The sequence below is a fragment of the Colias eurytheme genome, chromosome 9 (assembly GCF_061535395.1).
Source record: "Colias eurytheme isolate Ceu_HAF_F1 chromosome 9, ilColEury1 Martin Lab GWU primary, whole genome shotgun sequence".
Classification (NCBI taxonomy): domain Eukaryota; kingdom Metazoa; phylum Arthropoda; class Insecta; order Lepidoptera; family Pieridae; genus Colias; species Colias eurytheme.
Window position 1 is genome coordinate 3,490,837 of NC_142988.1, and position 8,630 is coordinate 3,499,466.

An 8,630-nucleotide genomic window follows, 5' to 3' on the forward strand; every position below is an offset into this window, starting at 1 on the left:
AAGTTAGATATATCCCACGATAAAAATAATAATTCAAAGAAATGGCGTGTCGCTCTATCATAATATTGTGAATATAGAAATAAGATTGTTACGGTCTTTAATAATCCATACTAATATTATTATAAATGCGAAAGTAACTCTGTCTGTCTGTCTGTTACTCAATCACGCCTAAACTACTGAACCAAATTTCATGAAATTTGGTATGAAGATATTTTAATACCCGAGAAAGGACATAGGCTACTTTTTATGCGGGTTTTTCTTTGACTGCGCGGGCGAAGCCGCGGGCAGAAACCTAGTAAAATATATGGCTAATAAACACAAGAACTCCATTTAGTCCATTCTGATTTTACATTAAAACTTTATGGATATTAATAATTATCCTAAGCTATAATTATTGGAAACTAAATAATTTTAAAAGCCAATAATGGATTTATTTTGGAGGGCAAAGAAGTTAAAACAGTCGGGTTAAAGAGTAAATTTAAGCCCATAAGAGTGAATTTTCCAAAAGGGATTAAGGATAAATGTTCTAAGCTATTAATTTTAATAAAAATTATTATTTCTTTATGTGTATTTGGAACCAGTATCTTATGAAAAGTAGGTACCTAGGTACTTTAACATTGTAAAAATGTAATAAAAATTGTAATACATCAGAATTGCTTCATTGTATATTTATTTTCATTTAGATAGTTGCAAAATAATGTATCACTAATTATAAGAGTATTCTGAATTCTTGCTCAGAAGTCAGTATACTAATTTTTATGATACAAAAAACATTTAAAATGTTTATGGAAACCGTTTAATAGTTGTTATTCAAAGAAAAGATAAAATGTGCGATTTTATTCCCGATAGGTATTTCAATTTTAATTGAAAATACGTAATGAATTTTAATTCAGTACTGTCTAAATTATTTGAGGATTACTAGTCTCAATTATTGGACATAATATAAGGGTTTGAATGATATATTCATTGAAAAACCATTCTATATTTTTAATAGAAGAACCCTTGAATTTCAAGCTAGGTAGGTTGGCTTTTCAAGCTAGGATAGAGGATTATCAGTGGAATTAGCAAAAAGTATTAGTATACCTAAATTCAAATAAAAAGGACTATATTTTAATCAGTGTATCTTTAATTTGAATTTCAAAAAATTATCGCTCCCTCGATAATTAATCAATGCACAAACACATTAGGAACATTTAATTACAAATTTAATATTTATATAAGTTGTATAAGTTAAATGAGATAGTAATATTAAGGTACAAATACAATTAAAATATAAATAATCTTCCATATTCTTACTTATGTACGTGAGAATACAGATTAGGCTAGATATTGTGTTACCCGTGCATCCTGGTTTCTAGTTGTATATTCCACTATCAGATTAACTCGATTCCCTGCGTAATGCAACTAACAAGCGTCTAATCATCGTATTGAGCTGAATTTCACGAAGTTTCTGCTAAGAAGTTACTCGCAGTACGCTAATTATACGTGACAGATTTTAGAATTGATAATATGGTACAAATTCAATGCGATTTGGTGTAGAAAGTTTTAATGTAAAGACATTTCAGTGTGACTGACGAAAACTACTCCTCTGAATATTTAATTACATTTTTATAACTATGTTTCCGGTTTTAACGAAAGAGGAATGGCCAAATTAAATTCAAAATGCCTATTTATACAGTTCTATTATTGTAAGAAAAATACAAGTAAATAAAACGCAGACACGCCTCATAAACTTGTTTACATACACGACGAAATAAACTGTATCCTCACTATAGATATTCGTTTTCGCGGAACGCAATAAAACTATATTTTCACATCTGTTTTATTTACATACCGATACAATTGGCTTCAAACAATCTCACGCGCGTTTGCCCAACAGATTTGTACGGAATTTCGCGTGGAGGATGCTGTAAATCGGATTTTTCTTTATAATCAGACGACACAAAGACATGCCATGTTCAATGTCAAGTCGACCCCTCATAAAACGGGGGATTTGCGAATTTGTGTTTGAGACATTTTCTCTATTGTATGGGGACGTCTTTTGTATCTATTGGAACGTTTTTCTTTGCTCCCTGTAGCTTGGTGACTTCTAAACATAATAGTTGTACGACAATAATCTTACTGATTTCGCTACCGGGTTCTTTGAAGAAGAGCTCTACGCACTCTATTCACCTTTATAAATTCTTAATTGCTGTTGGTATGTTCATGGGGTTTGCTATTTATTGAAATAAAAATAAAGAGACAACAATTATTAGATAGAGCTGTGTATAATATTTTTATTGAAAATCATTAGAATCGTCTCAGCTATAAACAAAGAATATTCCACGATACAAAATTCCACCTTGGTTTTCAAATAATGTATTAAATTATTCGGGATTAGGTATTTTGATTTTAAATAGCTTGTACGTGGCTAAAGTCTTTTGCCAGAGTTTGAAACAAATAAAGTCTATTTCAATATTATACGTTCCAACCACCTGCATTCGTGGCTATAATACAGGAATTTTAATATTTTCTGTACGTACAGTCGGAGAAAACAGGAACCGTTGGAAATTAATTAAAAATAATATTATCCCAAGATTATCCCGCTTGGTATGTATGCAATTTAATAGATATATGATGTTTTATATTTCCATGTTTGAAAATATTATTGTTTAGTATTGTGTGGTTAAAAAAGAATTTATCATAGCGCTTTATTAAATCGTAGAAACAGTAAATTTAGTATCATCCACTTAAAATACTTACTTTGACCTATATTTGGAAATGTTTTGAAAAATAAAAATCTTGTTAGAAATAAAATTCACGAATATACCCTGAAAAATGTCGTTTCAGTAACGAATTATGAAAATGGCATTATTTTTGTCGTCCATCACCGCGAGGGTGGAAATCTGAGCAAATATTTGAGGAGTCATCGAATGGAACATTTGGATAATATTAATTTTGGATGCTTGTTTGTCGTTAGGGATTGGAATGTGAAGAGATTTCTTAATTATTTTTGGAACTTTTATTCGATTTAGCTGGTATATATTTTGTTTATAATTTTTTAACTGCTTATTTGGTGGCGTTGGTCTTACGACACGCATGAGATGGATGCTTATAAACTTACCTTATTTTAGTTATTTTCTGGTGTGGATGTTTAATGTCTTTGCGTTGTTATTTTTCATTCTATGCTGTGGTGGTTGCCTACGTCACAAAAATCAATTTTCAAGAAATATGCTACTACTAACTATGTTATGGAAGTTAAACTATGTTATGGAATTTCGTCATTCTAATCAGTTCGGATGTTTTTTAGAGTTATGAACCAAAATTTTTAAATATACCTAACCTATTAACTAGAAATATCAACAACTAGTGGTCCGCCCCGGCTTCGCCCGTGGTAGGTACATATTTAGTATCCTATGTCCTTCTCCTGGCTCTAAACTACCTCCCTGCCAATTTTCAGCTAAATCGGTTCAGCCGTTCTTGAGTTATAAGTGGAGTAAATAACACGACTTTCTTTTATATATTATGTTACATACATATAGATATATATATAGATTTACAAAATGTCAAGCACAATAAAATACTGTACCTATTTGAATCAATCGACGTTAATTGACATCGTTTTACAATCACTAAATTGACACTAAATTAACTCTTTGTGAACTGAAGGGTAATTGCCAATGGCAAACTAATTGAAATTTAACAATAAACTAACAAAACATGAACGAAAATATTTTGTTACTCAGTACTCTACCTGGAGACTTGGCTGACTAAAATGAAGTGTTCTTATGCATTTGGTATCGAATGAGATCTTTTACTAGGAAAACTAAGGAATGGCGGTTAATATCCCATTTATTTTAGGTAAATATTATTCTTCGGATAGGATATAAGGAAAAATACATTCGACATATTATATTCTTTGTAATAGAAAAACAAGGATAATATGTGAATCGATTTCATAATTTAAAATACGTACTAGTAAACGATAGGTACGATAACGTTAAAACTTAAAACCAAGGAGATTATTCAACAAAAATTATGTTTAATGGACATGCCAAAATATACTTAATTAGTTATGAACCTCGCTTTTTGAAGGCAAACTTATTTCTCAGTATTTTTTTTTATAATATAATGGGAAGTATTCAAGACCTAAAAAAGTAAACCATTTATTACAATGTAATATCTTAATAATCTAATAAAACGAACATTTTAATTGGATAATATTGAAAATAACTTGCCTTATCGTGTATTTTTCTAAATAATTAGGTATGAAAGTATCGATTCTTATCAGTATAAAAGTTTTACTTCTAAAAAACATCACATCTCGTTAGAGATTCTCATTAATTGGATTATTTTTTCAAAAATGTGCGTTCCTGAATAGGGTTCAGAATTATTTATAAATATATTTCTATAATATTGGCTAATTGTAGCTTAAACTTAGGTAGGGTACCTACGGATAACCTACCATTGAATTTATTTTACAATCCTTAATATAGGTTTACATTGATTGAATCACACTGATTGTTCTTTTTTCAGTATAATATTAAATAACGCTCTCCTTATTTTTCAATGCAAGGCTTTTAACTTGTAGAATGCATCCCTGCTCAAATCTTAAATACGAAGCTACCTTGGATTAAAGTGTATCCTATCTCACTGCTGTAGTAAGCTCACAATGTTTTAGCAAACAGCGCTTATGTTTTTCACAAGAACATTTAATTTATAACTACTTTGATGGAAATAAATGTACTTGCCTTTGCTCTATGAGAAATGAGTTTTGTGTCATCTTTGAGAACGAAGTTGTTTTACGTAGTACGAAGATTAACCCGTAAGTAAAAGTCTTTTTTGAGAGAGCTTCGACTTATCTTTAATTTATAATTTGATTTGAGTAAAATTAACTATAATTAACGGTATAAAATAAATACGAAAATAATATGTAAAACCAAATGTAGAGCTAAATAAATGTTTGACGAATTTTTTATCCCTTTTATTTAAAACAACATATAACAAGGATTTCTTTTGTAAAGATACACGAGCTAGTCACACATAAAAATTATTAAACTTGACCCCAAAGGCTTATTTCGTTCAATGAGAAGTGTAAAAATAAATTGTATGGCCTGAAACAATAGGTAAACTGGGGAAAGGAAACAAAACTTCGTACATTCTACACTGCGTTATGAAAAGTTACGCTTTTATATGAGAAATGACAATGGCCCGGTCTTGTCTATGGTTTTCTTTTATTATAAAAAGCATTAGAAAATAGCTAACTATCTTGAATGAAAAAAGGTGCAGAATAGAAAAAAAGTGGAGTTAAAATTCACCTTTCATATTTAAATTGTATAGCAGGCAATGTTGCGAAAACAATACTCGTAATACGGTAGGTTTTACTTTAATTTACTACGTAAACTGTTAACTTGTTTCTAAAATATCTAACAAACTAAACCAAAAATATTCGTTCAAATGCACCTTACCTACTAAAAGCGCTTCACTACTTTTAAAAGAAATTTTATCCTCAAATAATAAATAACTATATTTTAAAATCCTATCACTAGCTTGGAAAGCAATAGTAATGATAAGAACAAATAAGTAAAACATTGTTCTGTACATTGCGCGCAACCCTACGAATTGCTCAATCGGTTCACTCATGTTGTAGAAAATTGGGCATCGTTCAGATGAAAATACACAAGTTGTTTATAAAACGCGGCGTTTATAAGGGGTGCATAGTTATGCTGTATGCGTGTTCAAATACCTAATAAACAGCGATGTGAATCACTATTGGCTTTTGGTAGTATTTACTGAGAATCACTATTGTCTTATTGCGCTATTTACAGATAATTGCTTAGTAGGGGAGACCGAGGGGTTTTGAAACAAAGGTGAGTTGAAACAGTCTCGATTTCTCCGAACTTAAAACTGTTAGCGATCTGGCAACGTCTTTTTTAACCAACTCCCGCCACCAGCTATCGCGTCAGTTCATGCCGATGACGTCAGTTGTGCAGTTGTGTAGTTCTGAATGACATGTGCCGAAAATCGTAAAAAGTAAGTATTTCATGATTTTTTACGATGCTCGTACTTTAATATTGGTATTGTTTTTTGGGTTGAGTTATTTACGTTTTAAAAACTTATTATCTATTGATTCTTGAAATATACTTGGTAAATTTGATTTCTGTGTATTTACTGCTTGGTCGTGATTTGAATAAAAATTGGGAGGTTTTTTCTCACCGAGGTGATTTGAAACAGACTGTTTCAACTCTCCTTGTTTTCAATTTAATATCTGATTATAGCTAAAAAGTACGAAGATTATCGGATTTTATTGTTGATTTAATGTGTTTATTTGTTTAAGCATGCCTACTGGATGAACTAAAGCAAGAATAAGTTTAAAACCAGGCTGTAAAACTAAAAAGGTTAAGGTTGTCAAGAAACGAAGATAGTGATGAAGAAGAAGAGGAATCCTGCTGTATTTGCTGTATGGAATCATATTCAAATAACAGATCCAAAGAAAAGTGGGCTCAATGTTTGAAATGCCAATTGTGGGCTCATGAAACTTGTGCTGGTGGAGAACTTTGTCTTTGACATTTTGTAGATTATTGTTCCTTAAATAGTTTATAGTAGGTACTGATTGTAATACATACTTAAAAAACGACTGATTATTAACTATTTTATGTCAAAGATTTAGTTTTATAAAAATGTAAAACATTTTGTTGATTTGACTGATTATAATTGATGTTACGCATGTTAATTTTTGGTTATTTAGGTGTTTATTATTTGTATTAGACCTACTTGACTGAAATGTCATTAAAATATTACTTATAAAAGTCGTTGATTACTTGAAAATATAAGTTTTAATTAAAACCTTTGAATTAAATCATCATTTTTATTTTGCAGCTCCTATTACTCCCCAAAATAATTATGTTTCAACTCTCCTCGACCTCTGTTTCATCTTACCTCGGTATGAGGGGAATTGAAACAAGTTGACTTGTTACGATTAAGTCAATTTTTAACCACCATCTTTAACGCTTACCGTTTATTTATGCTAACCATTCGGAAGTGTATAGAATAACCTATCGATTGATACCAGTACCATAAGATTTCTGATAATAGTATGAGTTATATCAAACAAAACGTGAAAATTGTTTCAACTCCCCTCGGTCTCCCCTAATGAATAATTGAACCGTCGTTTTATACATAATCATTGCACAATGGAAATAAATAATATTTAGATACTTTTAGAAATTAGGATGTATGTACGTACCTACTCCTTGAAATCAAGCATTGGACAATGTATGTATTATGTTAATTCCATTGATGCATATGTCTCCACCAACATCTAAATTTTTATAAAATTATGCAAGGTATTCCCCACACTGCTGTACCCCACACTACCTAAATTTAATTGGGCGGTTTAAAACAACTTATGCACCTGTATGTTTTTCTGCTCATTAAGCTTAAGTCATTCATTTCACCTTCCAAGTTGTGCTAATTTTATACACGGTAACTTGAAATTGATGAGGAAATAATATTCTTGATGCAAAATAACTTCCTGTGAAATTTACAATTATAACTTGAGATTTTCAACAAAACACAATAGTGTGAAAATAATATTGGAACCTTCATGTTTTCTAAGGTCCGATTTTTCAATGCTTGGATATACCTCTAATTTATTTGTCGAATAATGTATAAAACTACCATTTTAAAAACGTACTTATTGTAATTGCCCGTATTTGACAGTTTACGTGACATTTTAATATTATCGTGTAATACTTTATTGGACGGATAAGTTTTATCCAAGCATTGAAAAATCGGCCCTAATAACCGAATCTTTTTGATGGTATACGATAGGTCAAAGGAAAGCAGGACAAGTTTTTCTTAGGAATTTGTCTCTGGTTCAGATTTCTCATAAAACAAGATACTGGTATGTACCTAATAATACGATACCGTTTTTAGAAGAGTAGGTACTTACCTACTGAAGCGTGGTGGCACTGTTGGTTAACAATATTTTATTACTTTTAACCACAGACATAATATTTCTAGATCTCGATATTTGGTTTGTGCTGTTAACTGACGTTCTCAATAACAATACCTATTCGGAATTCTTAGGGGTTTTCTTTGCTTAGTGAAAACATCTTACCTCCTACGATTATATTTTCATATACGAGAAATGGGTACCTACCTAAGTATTTTCCCTAATATTAAACTACATATAGGGGAAAGGGGCCTAAAGTGGGCATAGAGCCTAAAGAGGGCACTCAGTATAGTATCGGAATTTTAAATAATGGCGCGCGCGCGACTCGTGAGCACGATCCCCGCAACCCTCCCACCTCGCGGCAGTCGTTGGATTCGCTTGCGAGCACGCATTTACAAGCTGCAACAAATAAATGTTTTTCGACGATTTTTGAAAAATATTGCAAGGTATGTAATATGTGTTCTTTTTATTTTGGTGTTTACAATCCTTTAACCAAAATTTGTTAGTTATTAAGTGGCTATCTGGCCATATTTTGGTTCCATAAAAATCCACGTGTCTAAAAATTTTGAGGTAGAATTTCGTCTGAACCTTTCAAATGTCGAAAAAGGCAAAGCGGGCAGGGTAAAGCGGGCACGCGCCCGCTTTGCCCCGTCCGCTTAAATGTTACATTCTTTTTGCTTTGTTACGTTATGTT

The 8,630-nt window shown here is 31.3% G+C and overlaps 1 long non-coding RNA gene across 1 annotated transcript; it reads left to right on the forward strand.

Annotated features, from left to right (window-relative positions):
* The first annotated feature begins 5,822 nt into the window (after window positions 1–5,822).
* LOC149905696 (uncharacterized) lies at window positions 5,823–6,838 on the forward strand. The gene is made up of 2 exons (XR_016457086.1): window positions 5,823–6,012; window positions 6,317–6,838. It is a non-coding gene; the product is annotated as an uncharacterized LOC149905696 (long non-coding RNA).
* Window positions 6,839–8,630: the final 1,792 nt, after the last annotated feature.